The sequence below is a fragment of the Lissotriton helveticus genome, chromosome 9 (assembly GCF_964261635.1).
Source record: "Lissotriton helveticus chromosome 9, aLisHel1.1, whole genome shotgun sequence".
NCBI lineage: Eukaryota > Metazoa > Chordata > Amphibia > Caudata > Salamandridae > Lissotriton > Lissotriton helveticus.
In genome coordinates this window covers 430,235,896-430,255,447 of record NC_136070.1, presented here as the reverse complement: position 1 = coordinate 430,255,447, position 19,552 = coordinate 430,235,896, and the positions used below count along the sequence as shown (strand labels likewise).

General features: G+C 46.3%; 1 long non-coding RNA gene across 1 annotated transcript; it reads right to left on the bottom strand.

Annotated features, from left to right (window-relative positions):
- Positions 1–5,649: 5,649 nt before the first annotated feature.
- On the bottom strand, positions 5,650–7,807 carry LOC144782774 (uncharacterized). The gene is made up of 3 exons (XR_013601254.1): positions 7,612–7,807; positions 6,092–6,142; positions 5,650–5,854 (listed from the first exon to the last, which is right to left on the bottom strand). It is a non-coding gene; the product is annotated as an uncharacterized LOC144782774 (long non-coding RNA).
- Positions 7,808–19,552: the final 11,745 nt, after the last annotated feature.

The window sequence follows — 19,552 nt, the reverse complement described above, 5'->3', positions numbered from 1 at the left end:
GCCATATCACCCCCCACCTGAGAGAGCTACACTGGCTCCCCATCGACAAGAGGATCACCTTCAAGCTCCTCACCCACGCTCACAAAGCACTCCACAACACCGGACCAGCCTACCTTAACAACAGACGAAGCTTCTACACCCATACCCGCCAGCTCCGCTCCGCCAGCCTCGCCCTCGCCGCTGTCCCCCGCATCCAACGAGCATCCTCCAGCGGCAGAGCCTTCTCCTTTCTCGCCGCCAAGACCTGGAACACCCTCCCTACCCACCTGCGGCAGACCCAAGACCTGCTTGCCTTCAGAAGACGCCTCAAGACCTGGCTCTTCCAACAGTAGCGGCACCCCCACCCTCAGCGCCTTGAGACCCTCACGGGTAAGTAGTGCGCTCTATAAATAAACTGATTGATTGATTGAAAGCAGTGTTTCCACACAGCTTACTGGAGGCTGGTCAGGCATTTTAGGTTGAGTCCTGCATACATATTCTGCCAGATTTCACCAAAGCCCTGAGAGTGCGTTATTACCACACACCTTGGAATACCATCTAGGGTGGAAACTCCAATATCAGCGTAATCATGATTTCCAAGATTCTCAAAATGATGGCTTTAGAAGAATTACAGAGTGACCTAAGGGTGCAAGAAAAACAACATCCCTACATATTTACAATATTAGTGGCTAGAAAACACCCCAGAAAGGCAGGCGCTGGAGTTGTCAGTGTGACATGGGTCGGAGTACAACGAAGGATGGCCTCTGTTTAATCATGGGTCAGTGGCCTCTAAGGCACAGCTTTCCAAACTTTTCATGTTGGTGACACACCCTTTTGTGAAAAAAATGTTAGGGACACGGTAACGCGAGGAAGCGCAGCGAGCGAGCCCAAACCACCTATGGTGGGTTCGGGCACCACCCCACACACACACACCCCAGCCCACACACAAACCCACACACACCACCCCACAGACACACCACCCCACAGGCACACCACCCCACACACACCCCACACACACAACCCGCACACCCAACACTTAACCCCACACACACACACCCCACACACCCCACCCCCCACACACACACACAGCCCCCACACACACACACCCACACACACACCCCACACACACACACCCCACACACAGAGGTCCCGATTCACAGAACTAACTTAAGGCAAAATCCTAAACGTACTACTTTTGGTATTCACAAAAGTTAGGATTTTGTCTTAAGACAGACTTAAGTTAGGATTTTGTCTTAAGTCTGTCTTAAGTTTGTCTTAAGACAAACTTAAGACAAAATCCTAACTTCTGTGAATACCAAAAGTAGTAAGTTTAGGATTTTGTCTTAAGTTAGTTCTGTGAATCGGCCCCAGAGACTTGAGGGGCACTGTTAAAGGGTACTAGTGAGGGAATCAGTGGCGGAGGTGGCCTTTCCCTCCAACTGTCTCCCTCCATCTGTCTCCCTCCCTCTCTGTCTCATTCCCTCTCTGTATCACTCCCTCTCTAGCTCACTCCCTCTGACTGTCTCTCTCTCTCTCCCTCTGTCTCACTCTCTCTGTTTCACTCTTTGTCTCTCTCACTGTTTGTCTCCCTCTGTCTCACTCTCTCTCTCTCTCTGTCATCCTCCCTCTCTGTCTCCCTCCCTCACTCTGTCTCACTCCCTCCCTCTCTGTCTCACTCCCTCCTTCTCCCCCGATGCAGTTAAGAACAACGGTTTCCTAATTGCAAGGAAGATTTTGTTCCTCTGATGAGGCCCTGAGCGGGATAAAGCTTTTTTGGGTGCTGTATGCAGACATGGCCTTTTATCATGGCATGAAGAGGCGATAGCCACTGGTAGGACAAGGCCCTTAATGTAAAGACACGATGTGGACTGAAGGTAGTACTGTGAAAACATTGTACTCGTGCTAAAAAAAATAGAGCAAACACATTTTGCTACTTTTTCCACATATGATAGTGATGTGCGATGTTGCAAACAGTGGCAGTGCGACCTTTCACTTATCCAGTCCCAGATGGGAGGCAGTCATCCACAAACAAACTTAAATCAAATTAATTTCCCACTGCAAAGTGGGGGCGCATGAAATTTGATAATCGTGAAGCAGTAGGAACCAGGGTGAAAAGCAAACCTGTGACCCCAACTCATAAAAGAAAGGTTTGGTGGAGTGAGGGAGTGGTTGTTTCTTGCACAAAAGGAACCATAGCGCTGAATGTAGTCTATTCCCAGCCCAGAGCAGGAAATAAACAAACACTACCCAGTGCTGCTTATGCTGGTGTTTGCTCAGCCAGGCCTGTAGATACAATGGAAACACTGCACCTCATCTCATGTCATCTCAACATTTTTCACGAAAGGTTGATGAGAAACGTAGTCATTTCATTATACTTTGATAAAACTAAACCTCAGTTGCAACCCTCCAGAAGGTGGCGCTATTTGATTACGCTACTCCACAACAACTGCATTATCTCATGCAATTGGGACGAGAAATATGGTGATGTAAAATACAGTAATACATAAACTAAATACGTTTAACAGCTTGCACTGGCTCACTAAAATCTAGTCAGCGAAAGGATTGCTGGCGTTACTTACTGTGAACAGAGGATCATCAAAGTATGTCCCTAAGAAGCATGAATCTCCATTCATCCATTTTAGCTGATCTGTAAATAAATTACTGTGGTGTGGAGGAAAGGTGAGGCAGGCTCGCACTTAGTAAGTGTAAGATTGAGTGAAACATTTTACACCCGTACGCTGTTGTAAAACCCGGATATTTCTACAACCAACACCCCCCCCCAGTAATGTGTCGCGCCACACAGTTTGGAAAGCCATGCTCTAAGGCCTCTGGGCCCCGGTGTGCATGCACCTGCTGCACTGATGTAAGCTACGCCGTTCAATGCAGGCTATCGGGAAAGTACCATATGTGAACAGAATAACTGTTCCAGATCAGTGCAGCACCCTAGAGCTGATGAAGCACTGGAATGGAAGAGTGCAAATATCACACCGGCACAAACTTCAACCGTGCGGGATCCACAAATCTGCAGGTGCATAATTTGCACCGATTAACATGCTAAAACATAGAATTAATTGAAGATAAAAAGGAAGGCGAGCGAATGATGCTGATATACAGTGACAGAATGCAAAATTACCCCCCCCCCCCCTTGCACGATGTGATGAGAGGCCCGCTCCAGAGTCTCTCATATCTCACAGATATTCATTGGTCTTGGGCTGAATGAGGGGGCTTTGAAGGGGTTTGGGGCCTGGAGGGACCCCTGCGCGCAGGGCCAGGGCGACTGACTACGGAATCTGGGGATCACGGTTCGATCCCCGGTGCCGGCAGTAGATTAGCCCAGCACCATGTGACTCTGGGCAATAGCTTGCTTAATCTTCCCGAGGGCCCCCAGCGCCTAGAGACCCTTACGGGTGATTGTTCGCGCTTTACAAATGTGGATTATATATATATATACCCCTGGAGATATGGAGAAATATGCGCAGAACAGGGAAGAGAATCAAGTATTTAGGAAGACTCTCATAGCGAGAGAACTAATGATTGAAGAAAGAGCTTTGTAGAGGAAAAAGACATACATGAAATATTCCTGCCCATATTGTACAAATGAAAAGTCCTCATTACTGAACCCCTGGAGAGGGTCATGTGGCAAAAGACACAGGTGAAGACTATATCCTATCCCCAGAGCCTTCTGTGCTTGAGCTACAGGCTCATGAGTAACTGGCCACAGGTCCTGCCTGAAGGCCACAGCTACTGTCTACTCGCCAGGCCAAGGACATGGGCAGCTGGCCCCAGTGGAAGAGGGACTGGGTTCGACCCAAGGCCTGAGGCCCTGCCTTGCAGAAATGGATGAAGGGGGTTATGAGAGGCCATGTCTATGCCCTATGCCGTATGTCTGCTGGTGTACAGTGGTCTTTGGGGCAACGGAACCACCATAGACCATGGCCTGTGCAGTGTGCTGGCTGGACGTGGCCTGAGACAATGCATGCCCTGGTCAAAAAGGAAGATCATCCTGGAGTGATTCTGAAGTCATTGGATGACTTCTCCTGCAATTATCTGGAGACGTCATCCCAAACCATCCTGAAGTCTGCCCACAGGGGAAAAAATGTAAACGTGATGACTCTTACTGTAATCACAAAAACTATTCTAGGATGGTGTTCTGATGACTCTCTTACTGTAATCACAAAAACTATCCTAGGATGGTGTTCTGATGACTTCCACTGGCAGGGAGTGATTACCTTTTACAACTCCACGAATACTAATTGACAACTTTAGGATGAGTGTGAATTACTCCAGGATGGGCTCCAGACAATTTAAGGATGATTGTGGATTATTCCTGGATGATCCTATTACCGCTTTAGGATGGAAGTGGATTACTCTGGAATTACCCCATGATAATTTCAGGATGAATGTGGATTACTCAAGGATAAAATGTAATGATAACACAAAAATGAGCATAGATTCTTTAGGATTATATTAGGACAACTACAGAATGAGCGTGGATACTAGACAATGACTACATAAGGGCTTTAAAATGGCTATGAAAAACTCTTGCAGGTTTTTATACCAACGGCAGGCCAAGTGTAGATAGCTCCCAGGTGATTTAATGAATAACTTAGAGTGGCTGTGGATCAATAATAAATCATTACGGGCTGGATTACACCTTAAAAATTCCATGTTACAAGCACATTAGCCGACTGCCTGTATTCCCTTGCAGGGTCCCACTATTAGTTTAGGAATATGGATTTGGTGGTAGGGAAATATTTAGAGGATCACCTCCTCAATGAACCTTCCTGTCAAAAACAGGCCTCTTGGATGCAATATGCCCTCTTTATACAATACCATGAATTATTTGCAATGCCAGGGGTTCTAAAGTAAGGCCTAGATTTACAAAAGTGTCACTTAACGCAGCACAACACCCAAATTTGCTGCGTTGCATCACAGGGAGAGAGCAGGAAAGTGCCATGTCTACCCCTCTCCCTTGCACCACTGCACCATTAGGCAGTCGAGCACCATGCACATGTGTTTGCACTATGGTGCAAAGGTGTCTAGCTTAGGTTTTTTACTGGAAGGGCCCCCTTGCAGTACAAAAAATACTATGCCTAGAAAAACCTGAAAACTTTTCCCATGTGGATGAGTGTTGTAACAAATACCAATTTTCTCTGGTTTATAAATCCTGAAAAGATTGTGTGTCAAGTCCGCATTATAAAGCTTAAGCAAACCAAAAACAATACTTCCATAAATCTGGTCCCAATTATAACATCAATATTCTCCTACTCTGGAAAGATTATTTTTTAAACTCTACTGTGAGATGGGTGCACTGTACAAAATAAATCTTAGAAAGATTCCTTCTGGCTAGCTTTGTGCTGTAGCAAGACCATATGCATACAAAAGTTGTGGCTTCAACAATGTTATATTTTGCATTCAGATAAGATTAACAACTTGTGCAGCTACTCCCATACTCCTGACTCACTGGGACTTGCCTTACTTTGAGGTACAGAGCATAGCTGAAGCGGTTTAATGTGGTGACCAGTGGCAAAAGACTGAAAAAAGTAATGGTTAAATGAAAAAGCATCAAAGGGGATGTGTTAAGATGTAATTTTATTGATCTAAAACACACCTTTGGCCTCATAGGAGCCAGGATACTGAACAAGAGAACATAGAGAAAGTACAGGACACTGTTCAAGAGGGGAAAAATGCCAGAATAATACAAAAAAGAACAAAAAGGCTTAATGAAAGCCAGCAACTTCAATTTTTGTTTTTAGATTCGGAGTTTTCTTTAGTCCTCTTCCAGTATTGCAAATCATTATAGCCAGCTTCCTTCTCATAGTTCTGTTGTCCAGTGATGGCCAGCCTTCATCCCTGCACATAGACTTCATAGAGTCTGGAGGAAAAAGAAATTAAAATACATAAGTATCATGTTAACACCACTATTTTAGGTTTTTAATAGGACAGGGCTGCCAATAAAATGTTCCAATCCTTTTATTTCATATAGTGTGCCCGATGAGATATGGTTTCAAGGGTTCCTAAGTTTAACATTACAGTTACTTGGTCAAAGAGGTAATGGTGAGAGCAAGGCATTGATGAAGAGGTGGGAAGGAGGTAAAGAAAGAAGACTCACCTGTCCAAGTGAAGAAACTGACGCTGTTCACCAGACGCTGTCACGCTTCATCTGCAAACAGAAAGCAATCAATACCAGATTTAATTTACAAAACCATCATGGAGGCAGCCATGTAGAGCCGGAACTCTACTTATTACAGTATTCTTATTTGGAAAGCAGTCTAAAAAATTACCATACTGACCAGAAATCCAAATAGTCGCTTACAACCTAATGCTAGGAAATGGGCAACTGATCAAATTATTGGGAGAGCTGAAATTAAATCCCAACTCAAGGCTAAGCGCCAGATTTGCATGTAATTTGTTGCGCAAATTCTCAATGAGTTACAACTCCTCCCCCATTGCTCTTTTGCAGATGGCTGTTAAGTGTGAAGGAGCCCGTGTACAATAATATGAACCAGGACCACATATGCAAACATACATTTTAACACTGTATGTATATTCATGCATTTTCATAGTCCTAAATCAATCAGAGTGGAAATAGTGCCAGTAGTGGATGAGTGTGGTTATGCTTGGGCAACAGAATCCTCCAATACCAGTTGACAAGTGCAAACAGAGCCATGAGGCCATGCTTAGTAAGAGCAAAACAAGGCAAGTTTGCCCCATGGCATTGTTCACCGCCATGCGGAATGGGGCACTCACCACATAACTTAATGGACTCATGATCGTAAGGAACAGGGCACAGCTCTGTGTTCCAGACAATGGATATATAATGTCAGGTCACCAGTTGCCATTTCTTTTTTCAGGTTGTAAGTTGCTTAGTCTTACTGGCTGAGAAAAACCTGGAAAAACTAGGAGTTCACTATAGATTAGCACATGGACATACTTTATTATTTTTGCTAAGGTAGCATAAAAAAGGTAATATCGCTGCAAGGGTTCAAACATTTTTGTAAGACTGAATCTCAATGCACAACCACGGTTGCAGTGGCTTTCACATAGCCAAGTGATGGTGCAGGTCAGAAATAGACGTCCAAGACATCCAGACAGGAGAGAGATATCCTATGTGTTCTTTTCCAGCTTGGGGAAGTGACAAGTTTGGCATTTAACAGTTGACTGATTCAATGTTGTCCCTTTACAGTTGCATGGCTGTGGCACCAAGCCCCTTCAACACTCATTCAAACAAATATGCCTCTGGAAATACTATCAGGGCAGATTGATAGCTTTTCCAGGATACCAGTGATCTATCTGTTCCATAACTATCAAAGCATTTCAAATTCGTTGAACAAGGAGCCATTCTACATCCTCCTTTCAACATCTAAAACAGGTAATACTTAAGATGACCATAATCTATGACGCAAAAGCTGGTTCACAAAAACCAAGGCCCTAAACACCCAGCATTAGACAGAACAAGGCTCAAGGAGAGCAGGGTGCAGGCATTGTCAGTCAAGCCAGCTCCTATTGCAGACAGGGAGCTGGGTGGAGTCAAGTGTGGATAAATTGGTCAGTCAGTGACAAGAACGTGGTTCACGTTCAGTCACAGATCTGCTTAGCATTTCCCGCACTCCCTTTGTGTTGTCAACTTACCCCCTTGGTTCCTGTTGTCCCGCAGTCGGGAATTCATGGTACCTTGATTGGACGTCTCTGACATGTTACGGCTCCTTCACGCGGGTCTTCCTTTTACAGGTCGTTGATCTCTTCTTCCGAGTTCCTGTCCGCATCCATGTTCACTCGCTGGAGGTACCTGCTTGTTTAGCTCTGTTTCTTCACGCCAGAGTTTCTTCAGCCTCTCGTTCTGTACAGAATACAATGAGAGAAGAAAGATATATTTAACCACAGAATCCTCATCTGTCAGATATATGGTAGGATGATGATGTTATATATGGTTAGGAGGACAGTTACTTATCTGATTTATCTGATCCACAGAGAGTGGAAAAACTAAGGTTATTCTTTTGTTTCCCTTATTTAACACGGGCTGGATATAAAGAGGAAAGGAGGTGAGGCATTGACTGTGAACACAAGACAGGAGTCAGCAAAGAAGTTAAACGCTGGAATAAACCAATTGTAGCCAGGAATAAAGCAGATTACAGAAGGTCTTGCTTGCAGCAACGCTTGCGCGCTGCCAAAGCCCAACCAAAAATGCATATTTATTAACCATACGAAATAAAAAACAAACACTTTATAAAAAATATACAAATGATTTACATTATGTAGAATTATATTGCAGGATTTCCCAAAACCATCGATGATAACCATTGTGTCGATTTTGCTGGGGTTTGTCACAGCAGTCAAGTAGATGAAGTAAGCAAAATTGGGAGATGAACGGAAAGGGTATGAGAAGCATAGAAAGGAAGAAGAGGCGAGGCTGAAGAAGACTGGATGTATTAACAAGCATTTGCAATGCAATAGATCTCATATTTACGAGAGTTAGAGCTATTGGCATTGTAAATGAAAATGCCTTTTATTTATGTGTTGTTTTTAAAGCAGATCAATAAAAGTGATGTTGTGGTGCCCCTGAGTGATGCTCTGGTGGTGCTGAGTGATGCGATAGATAGATCGAGTGAGGGCGAAAGATAGATCGAATGAGAAAGATAGATAGATCGAGTGAGGGTGATAGATAGATAGATCGAGTGAGGGGGATAGATAGATAGATCGAGTGAGGGGGATAGATAGATAGATCGAGTGAGGGGGATAGATAGATAGATCGAGTGAGGGCGATATACATATAGACAGATAGATAGAGTGAGGGCAATCGATACATAGAGTGAGGGCGACAGACAGAGTGAGGGCGATAGATAAATAGAGTGAGGGGCGATAGAGTGAGGGCGATAGAGTGAGGGGCGATAGATAGATAGAGTGAGGGGCGATAGATAGATAGAGTATGGGGCGATAGATAGATAGAGTGAGGGGCGATAGATAGATAGAGTGAGGGGCGATAGATAGATAGAGTGAGGGGCGATAGATAGAGTGCTGCAGGCCAGGACTGAGGTGCATCGGTAGAGCTGTGTGTGGGGGTGGTTGCTGCAGGCCAGGACTGAGGTCCATAGGTAGAGCTGTGTGACATAATTTGGGTGCAAAAGGCCCATCACATCCTTGGACCCTGGTGTCACTGTACCTGCTGCACTAATGTTAGGGTCGAGTCTCCAAGTAATTCTGTTTGCCATTTCCTCTTCCCTATCTTCAGTCCTCTCGCATTATCTTTTCACCCTTTCAGCTGCCTATGCATTCTTCTATTTTTCTCCAGTTTCACATTTATCCTTATTGCCTTCTCTCACTTTTTCTTTCCTCGCTCCCCTTAAATCCATTCTTTTCTTTTTCCTTTTACTCTCCACCCTAAGCCGCCTATATTCTCAGTCTTCAACGTGCATCATACCTTTCTCGCGCCAACTTCCTCTTAATCTACCAGTTCTCATTCTCCTACTCACCTATTGTTGTATGTGTATTTTGGTACTTTTTTATCTATCTTTTATTTGCTTCGCTCTCCATTTTCCATCTTCTTCCTCTTGCTCTCTCTCTGACCTCATTATTTGTGGGCCCTTTCTCTTCCTTCTCCTTTTTTGCTAACCCTTTTGTCCTCCCTTTCTGTTACTTATTGCCCTCCTTTTTTTCTTTCACCATTTCCTTTCCTTTCATGTTTTCCTTTCTCTTTGAATCGGTCTATTTCTTGATTATCCTCGGTTTTGTCCTCCCTAACCCTTTCACTTTTCCACCCCAAGACTGAATATAGTGCAGGTCAAGTGTTTGTCATTCAGAGCAAGTGGCCTGTAGTCTATCTGCAACAAGTACTGGGTAGCCCCCCCCCCCCCCCTCCCCACACACACACACACCCCGCTAGGCCTTTGTACCACAGCGCAGTCTGCACAACTGGTAGCTACACCCTTGTCCTCTGTGTCATCAGTAGCACTGGGGACATTTGACTATGTAGCAACCAGTGCACGATAGGCAGCCCTCCCCCCCCCAGAACCTCTAGGCCCTGGTGCCGATGCACCATGTGCACCACCGATAATTTATGCCTCTGTATATTTTGTGCTACAACTAGTTTCAGCTCTTGTGAGCTTTGGTACAATCCATGCAGTGCATTGAAAATACACCTGTTACAATGAGGCCAAGCTTCCTCTGGAGGGATGTGCTTTGCATCTTCATAGGACAAAGTCTGAAACCAGCGTGCCTAAGAGGTCCCTGGGCTGCAGTTTTCCAAAGCGAAGGCAATCAAGCCTCGTGTTCACATGCAGTGCTGCCAGGTCTTTTAGGATATATTCCAATCCGGTTTGAGCTACAAAGGATACTTCGTTGTTTGCTGTAGTGTTAGGGTTGTGTGTATTTAAAAGTAATCCAGTTCACTACTTTTGTACATTTTTAGAACGTGCACAACCTTAAATACACAGAAGCTTTCACAGTTTGAGGTACAAAGGGGGCATCACAGCAGTCCTTCTTGCTACTCCTGGTGCTGCAAGGGCCTGAGAGGGGACCCTCATAGACTGCTGGTATCGGGGAGTGGTATCCCATCGAACTCACTACCTTTGATGCACCCTTAACCCCTTCCCAGAGGAGAGTCCTGCATTATCCCCCGCCCTAACAACCCACTCTGCTCCTCCTAAGGCCCCCTCCACCCAACCCCGACCAAGCTCGAGGCCCTGTGTGTGTGGGACCGGCTCTCGTTTATAGCTTGGGAAGGCAAATTATACCCCTTACACACCCCTAAGTTGGCTCCGCTCCAAAAAAATCTTAGAATGGTGACACCAAACAGTGCCTTTTACAGCAGCTTTCGGAAGAAATTGAGCAAGCATCTATTAATGTGATGGAAAGTAAATTGAAAGCACGGAGTTCAACGAGAGTTCAAATTGAAGGGTTATAAAATCGTAAAAGCAAGCATTCACTGGATTACTCATCAATTACATTTATACAAATTAAGGGTCCCATTAATTCAGAGGCCACTAAGCCCATTCTCAGGTCAAACTGTATTGGGAATTCGCAACAACACATCATACAGTCCCTCTGCTCTAAATGGCACCTGGCTCATTGCTTACAATATGAAAAATAATGTATTACCAGAACAATTCCACACATGGAGATGAAATAGAATGTAATTGGGAAAAATGAATGTGAGATCAAAACAAAAAAAAAATACCTCGCTCAGAAGTTTAAGTTTATTTCAATTTCCACGATCAATTAAAATGATGGCAAACATTCACAATAAAAACACACCCTGAATTAAAAGAAGCATTGGCATAGCCAATAGGTCTCGCCTTTGGGACCTTATAAGAGTTTAGCCATAAATAAATACTTATAAGGTCCCAAAGGCGAGACCTATGGGCTATGCCAATTCTTGTTCATTAGAGAGCTGATTTAAACAAAGCGAAACCTTCGTGAACCATCAAAAACACATGTCCCTCAATTACCTGTGAAGCAGTTATTCGATCTCTTACTCCTGTCCCGATTAAGGTTTCTCCTGAAGGCATCTACAATACTCTAGTCTAGAGGAAGAGGTTGAAAAGGCGCCATGTCCACTTTGTGAATATCTTGCTGACCCAGGCGTGTTGACCTAACGATTGCCCTAACGCTCTGACATGACGTCAGTTCCGGCGCCAACGGAAGTGCATAACAAAGCACTTCAACGTTGCACTCTGGGACTTGTAGTACTCAATCGGGACTGATAGATCAACAGGCAATAATGTTATAATGGGCAGAGATGGATTAATGAGGAAACATGGACAGAGACTGATTTACAGACATAGACATTGATAGAACAATAGATAGGCCGCGAGACAGACAGATTCCATCGTCCTGGCAGTGCACATTCTAAATATCCCTGAGCTGCGATGCGCTGCGCTAAAATGAAACTTATCAGCGCCGACAGCCACACTGTCCCCAGACCAATCCGAGGCGCAGCTTCTGCTACCCAATTGATTCTCATTAGTCACGATAATGTTTTAATGGTGTTAGTTTATAGAGCCGTCTCCCGGGGAGTAATAGCGGGGGGGGGGGGGGGCAGAAGCGCGCGACCCCAAAGGGTACGGAGCATCTTAGAGAGTGGGGCGAGTCATAGCAACATACACTGAAGAACACTTCTGAAACTGCACAGATCGGTCCAGTGAGGTGAGACAGAAACTGGCGCACAGTGCGATGCTATGACGGAAGGTGCCCTAAAATGAATAAAAGAAGAAGGTGCGTCCCCCCCAACAGTCAGTGCACGGGAGTCTGCAGCCCACTGACTAGGTCAGTCACAGATGGAGGCAGCCGGTGTGGCAGGGTCTCAGCTGCTAGTGCAGTCAGCTGAGCCCAGCACACCACGGCACGAGTCTTAGGATGAGTTACCAGACATGTCAATCAGTTTGAAATTAGAGTTATGAATGAAACTTACTGTGCCTACACACGCGGTCAGCAAACAGTACTAGTAGTACTTACCGGCATCGACCTTCGCTTGCTGCACGGTCTGCACACACACACTGCTGAGGCTGTGACAGGATTCATTCATGTAGCAGGGTGCTGGCAGGCTGTAAAGAGCGCCTCACCTCTGGCCTCTTCAGCAGTGCTTCTCTGCTAGCTTTAATTGTATGTTAGCAGACAAGAAATATCATATTACAATAAAATATGGTGTCATATAGTTCAAGTGAATGTATTTTTTTAGAGGCTGAATCGATTTACCTTAGTGAAACTTATTATTTATTATCTTTTAAAAGTGAAAGTTTTAAAACAGACCGATTAACAATTCTGGCCTCGCTCTGATGACATTTCTGTACCAAAAGGCAGGTAGAGGTCAATATCCCTGTGTTTCCAGTTATTTATATAGCGTAAACTTGTCCCAAAGATATTGGGGCTCTTTACTTGAGTGGAAATACATTTATGCCATTCCGATTTCGAGCCTAATCACTTGCCTGCTGATTGATTGTAAACATCCGACTTTCAGATTCTGCTGCTGACGGGCAATTAGTTATCAGTCTGGTATCCTAAGCCTGCCTTGAGTCAGTATAGGGTTACATGTGGGGCGTGGAGTGCCTCATTGGCAAGGACTGAGGAAAGGAATTCAATGCAGCCAAGGTGCAGCCTGTGCCTCCTTTTCATGGGGCTGCAGTGACAGGCAATTTTCCGATGTATCGAAGTGTGCTACGAGTAGCTTGCTGCTCCAGCCTACCAATTGCCTGCAGCAGTCTAAATGCACCATGACAATCAGATATGTGTGTCCCTCTAAGCCACAGAGCTCTCTTTTCCCACAGTTAAGGGAAAACAAAGTATTGATCCAATGGGGTAAGGCGGTGCTAGCCCACAGCATTGGGGTCCCTCTGTAGCATAATTGGATCTTTCTGAGCCAGCTTCTTCACTGGGAACAAACCAAAGAAACCCCTAATTTGCTCTGCGCGGGAGTCAAACCAAAAAGAAGCAGTGCACTACGTCTGCCTTATTACAGAGTAATGCGTGCGAAGCTCCGAGATCTTCAGATCCCATAAACAGGATTTTGACATTTATTTAGTTAAGATTTGTTTTTGTATTCTGGTACTTATAAGCCAGTATTTTATTCACTGGACTACGAGTCCCAGAATGCAAAGGAAAAATCTGGAATACACCAATACTGTTCCAAAAGGTGAGAAATTCGAGGCAAGACACCGCGCTCTCCAGCACCTGCTCAGGAAAAAAACATTTTAAGTATTTGCACCTATTTCTTATAGAAAGTTTTGCAAACAAACTGCCATAGACTATGTAATACCGTGCAAAAGTACAGCATTTTGACTAAAGAAATAGCGCTGTGAGGCCAGATGCTTATCACACTTTCATTCCATTTGAAGCTTCAAAAGACCGCATTTCAGAAGAGAAAACATTGTGTGATGATAAATGAACTCAGCAATGAAGCTGCGGAATAAAACAGAAAAAAGAGCAGAGCTAAGCAAAGAAAGAAGACAGAGTGAAAGTTAGGGTAGTGAGACTGCCCGTTTGTGACTTGTCATAAATGTTCAATGTTAATATTAAATAACCACTTTCAATAAGGCAGCATGCTACACTCTACTTACTGGTGTGTGAAGAACCTATTAGTATGAAGCACCATTTAATTGTATGTAAATGAATACTTGTGAAATATCTAAACAGTGTTCGTTGTTCACTAATAAACAAATAATCTGAAATTATCTATAAGGCTTTATTTTTTGTAACAAAAATTAAACCAATACAGAGAAAGTAATAAGTAAGCCTTCCTAAAAAAAAACAGGGCCAGTTTAATTTTGTGAGTGCCTGAAGTAAAGAGAAAATCATCTTTAAAGCATCCTCAAATCATCAGGAACCATCTCATCTTGAGAAGTCATCAACTGCTTATCCTCTGTTCATCAGGAATAATCACATCTTGTGGCGTCATCAGATACTCATTTTCAAGTCATCCTCAAATCATCAGGCTCACTTTTCTCAGTTCTGCTGATGACTTCAAGAGCTTGATGATGTCTGATGATGTGAACATGACTTCTAGTGTAGTTGAATGATCATACAATGAGTCTGGGATGGCTTCTAAAGTAATCCTGTTTGACCAGGGTGGTGGTCCCCATGGACGTTATTTAGGGGTCGCAAGGGGTAGTAGGTACTACCCCTGGCTTGCCCCTTGCTACCCCTGGCACTGCTTTTGCGACCCCTGGCCTAAGAGTTGGCAAAATCAGTGCCTGTAACACAGGGCCCAGCTCTTCCTAACGGACGCTGGTTGGAGCCACACTTCCGTGGTTTCTGTCAACTTTTTTTATAATACAAATGGTGAATAATATTATTCACTATTAGTGTAATAGAAAATGGATTACATTAGCTGTAACATGACTCAATCTGGAAGCTAAGATAAGTAAAATGCTGCTAAATTTCTGCTGTATGAATGCTGGCGGGCGAGAGTGTGTTTATGTGCGAGAGGGTGAGTGAATGTGTTAGAATGTGTAAGCATGCGCGTGTGAGTCAAAGTAAAGGTAAAGATGTCACTTCCGCTATCCCTGGCATTTTGGTGAATTGACATCCATGGTGGTCGCTGGGGTGTTCAAGCAGGGATGACCAAAGGCCACTTCTTCCACCGGATGCCCACCTGCGCCAATCAAAGGCTCTCCCCTATGGCCATTGGGTGCAGGGGAGTGGACTCCGGGTGTGCCTGATCTAGTGACTATTTCAGAGTTGATTTACAGTGTCAGATGAGGTGTCTGTGCTTCAGGAGATTACTGCACCATTCTGGAGGGTGATTATACCTGGTGGGACTGTCAGTACTGTCCTTGACGAGGACAAGTATACCTGCTGTACTGTCTGCACCTGAGTGGGGCAACTGTGAAAAGTGGAACAATTGCACCTGTTGGGTGTGCCTGTTTATCTAATACCTAATTAATTTCGTCTAGTTATAAATATCTAAACTGTCTCTAATTCTGATGTGACCTATTCTATTTCACCTAATTGTTTGTGTGATACATTATATGCATGATATGTGTGTGGTATATCATTTATATCATGATATAAGTTATGTGAAAGCGCACATGGGGCAATATAGACAAAAATACTGCATGACTGCATTCTGCACTCGCGAGTCATCAGTAAAAATATACTCTGGACAATCATTCCCCCTCAAATCTGAATCACAATTTCATTTACTCTGCTATAGAAGTGATAGGAGCTCCAGGAAGGGCGATTCTTCAAATAGATGTGCGTGATGGAAAATGCAGGGCCTTGGCACAAACTGTGTTTTCTGGGACGCTAGTGCCCTCTTGTGGATTACAAAAATATTTTAGGATAGTGTTGATTTATCTTCAAAAGGAAAGAAAGGCTATATAATACCTCGCCAAAGTAATATTGCATTTCCAATAGCAAAAAAATATAATGTTGGCACGGACACTCTGAGGTCATTGTGGTGTTCTAGCCTGGGCCTAGAAAGGAGGGACACCGGACACATGTGGTAGCATTGGTGGCTGGTAACTAACCTAACCACGCCCAGAGCCCTGGGCCTTTTATTGACTAACTTGCGTGTCCACGCTTACGTCTGGGCTATACCAAAGCCCCTTTACGCCTGAGGGGCAAACCAGGCAGGAACAGTGGGAGGGGGCGTGTGCTGCAGTGGTACATCCCACTGTCAGCAACACTACATTCCTCCTTTACCTAGGGATGAAACAACTTGGAAAAATACAAAGTCTCACAACTGTCTCTCAGGTCAGCGGGTTTGCTGTGACCGTTATAGCTGCTGTATTCAAACAAAGTTCACCAAAATGTCTCTGGTTCAGTCTATGCTTATCTGCTTAACTGGAAAAACCCACAACATATAGGATATCAAAAACAGAACAGTCTTACTTTATTCTCGGCGGGGTCAGCCATCTCGGTCAGTTCAACGCCAGCACTGGGCCACAAAGTCTCGGTACCTCTGGGAAGGTTTGGGGCACGGACGCAGGCTGTATCTTGCTTGGCTTCGACCTTCCGCCGTGACTGGGGGTGTTTCTTCTGATTCTCTAGTCTCGTTGACGTTGGGGTCATCTGCTGGTCTCTCCGTGTCATTGATGCTCGGGGTGATGTCCCCTGTTCGGTGTGGCGCGGTGTCTGTTCCAGTTGGTCCTGACGGTCTGCGTTGGGGGGTCGGATACCATTCATCCGGTTCGGGGTCTTCACCTCTCTCGGGTACCTGCTTGAAAAACGAAATGTTCCTTGTGACCACTTCCCCGTTCCTGACGGCCGTGACCATGGTCCCGTTTACCTCTGTCACTATCCAGGGGTCCAACTCAAAAGGCAGACGGAATTTCCCACCCGGATGGCGGTCTTTAACCAGAACCGCATCCCCGACTTGAATGGGGCTGTCTGTTGCTCTCCGCCGTCGGGATGCCTCCTGGTTGTTCTTGGCGCGCTGTTCCATGGACCGGTTTCTGGGGTTTGGGGTTAGCTCCCACGCGGGGTGGTGTGGGATGGTGTCAGCGATGGCCCGGTTGAAAGAGAGTCGGCTTGGGGAGACTCCTGTAGTGCAATGCGGGGTCTGGCGATATTCTCGGAGAAACTGGTAGATGGCCAGCTCCAGACAGTGGCCATCGGCAACTGCAATTTGTATTGTTTTGTTCAAGGTTCTCATTAGCCTTTCGACCTCTCCATTGGCCTGCGGCCATCTTGGTGTTATCCGTTTGTGCTTTATGCTCTGGCTCTGGAGGTATTCCGTAAACTCGCTGCCGTTGAACGGGGGTCCGTTGTCAGTGCGGACTTCCTTCATGAGCCCGTGGGTGGCGATGATTTTCTCGAATTTAGGGATCACTTCCGATGCCGCTGTCGATGTCACAATTTCTACTTCCGGATAGCGAGAAAAGTCATCCACCACCACGAGCATGTACTTGCCCCCGGGGAGGCTGCCGAAGTCTGCACTCACTCGTACCCACGGGGATGTTGGCCCTTCTTCGGTGATCACAGGCGCTGGAGGGTTTGGTAGGCTCGTCGCTAGACACACTGGACACCTATGGACCACTTCTTCGACTGCTCTGTCGAGGCTAGGGAACCACACCTTGCTCCGGAGTCTGTTTTTGGATTTGACTATCCCTTGGTGTGACCCGTGTGCCAGCAAGGCAGCTTGTTGGGCGAGACTGCTGGGTAATACCAGGCGGGGGCCTCTCAGGAGGCATCCTTCGGCTGAGACGGATAGTTCATGTCTGACTTGGTACAGGGCCTTCAGGACGGCTTGGGCGTCTGGAGTGCGAAAAGATGCTGGACTCTGCAGCGCCTTCCAGTCGCCGGATTCTATGGCATGGATCGCGATCTGGAGGCAGTCATCGTCCTTGGTGGCCCTCGCTCCTTCCTCCAGGGACATCGGACGTGGTCTTGATCGCTCGACGATAAGCCGGACGTATTCTTCTGTGGCTGCTGCTTAGGCTGCCTCAGCGTCTGTAACTGGACGGGCGTGCCTTGACAGATAGTCCGCAGGGTTCCGCGTGCCGGGCCGGTATTCCACTGTGAATTGGAACTCCTGCAACTGCAGTACCCATTTCTCGATCCTCGGAGGTGGGCGAGAGGAAGAGCCTTGGAAAAGTGGTATGAGGGGTTTATGATCGGTGACCACTGAGAAAGGATGTCCATAGAGGTAAATGTGGAAATGGCGGCATCCCCATAGAATGGCGATGGCCTCACGTTCAATTTGGGAATAGCGTTGTTCAGTAGGCGTTAGTGTGCGGCTGGCGTACGCTACGGGAGCCCACTCTCCGCATGTTTGTCGTTGTGACAGGACGGCTCCCAGGCCGGTGGGACTGGCATCCACTAGCAGTTGTGATTCGTGTTGCGGCTTGAAATAGGCTAGGGTTGTGTCAGCCGACAGAGCTGCTTTAGTGTTTGTGAACGATTCTTGTTGTTCCGGGCCCCATGTCCAGGTGGCACTTGACTTTGTGAGGTCGCGTAGGGGCCCTGTCAGGTCCGACAGATCCTTGATGAAACGCCCGCAGTATGTCACCATGCCCAAGAAGCTGCAGACGGCTGTTACGGAGGTGGGGGCTGGCGCGTTGTGGATGTCTCTGACCTTTTCTGGGTCTGGGCCCACTCCTTGGTCGGAGAACTTGTATCCAAAGAAACTGATATCTTTGCGTAGAAACTCACATTTGTCTTTGTGGAGAGTCAGTCCTCTCTCTTTCAGCCGGTTGAACACTGCTTGGAGGCGTCTGATGTGTTCTTCCAAAGTCGGGGCGTGTACCAGAATATCATCGTTCACACTGAGCACTCCGTCGAGGCCTTGTAGGACATTGTGGATGATGTTTTGAAACACCTCCGCTGCGCTTGAGATGCCGAAGTTTAGCCTCGTATATCTCTACAGGCCAGCGTGGGTGGAGAAGGTCGTGATTGGGCGCGAGTCTGGGTGAAGGGGAATCTGATGGTACCCTGACCTCAGGTCCATCTTGGAGAACCACTTGGACCCTGCGAGCTCCCCAATGATGTCGTCAATGGTCGGCGTCAAGTGACGTTCTCTCTTAATTGCCAGGTTGGGGAGGCGCATATCCACACATATTCTTACTGCCTCGGGTTGTTTCGGTTTTTTGGCCACTACAATGGGGGATACCCACGGTGTGGGTCCAGTCACACGTTCGATGATGCCAGCTTGTTCCAACATCCTCAGCTCGGCTTCAACTTTGGGCCGAAGGTGAAAAGCAATCCGTCTGTGCCGGAGGGCTACTGGGGCCACCGATTGGTCAATGTGGAGTCGGACGGGGGGCCCTCGTAAACATCCGATGCCCTCGAACAGCGAGGAGTGTTCTGCAACCAGATGGTCTAATCCTTGGGCTTGTACTGTTAGGGCAAAGTGTATGAGCCCGAGCTCTCGTGCTGTCTTGCAACCAAGGAGGAACCCTGATCCTTCCTGGGATACGTAGATCTTTGTCTGTAGCTGCGTTGAATCGTGGGACACAGCCGTCCGGAATACTCCGCACAGGCGCAACGGGTGCCGGGTTCCATAGGCAAACACTTGCACTCTTGTGGGGTGAAGCATGGGTGCGTCTTCGAGGCACTGGTACACGCTGGCGGCCATGAGGTTTATCGTTGCGCCGGTGTCGATGAGGGCTCTGACTGCTTGGCCATGCACTTGGACGGTGCA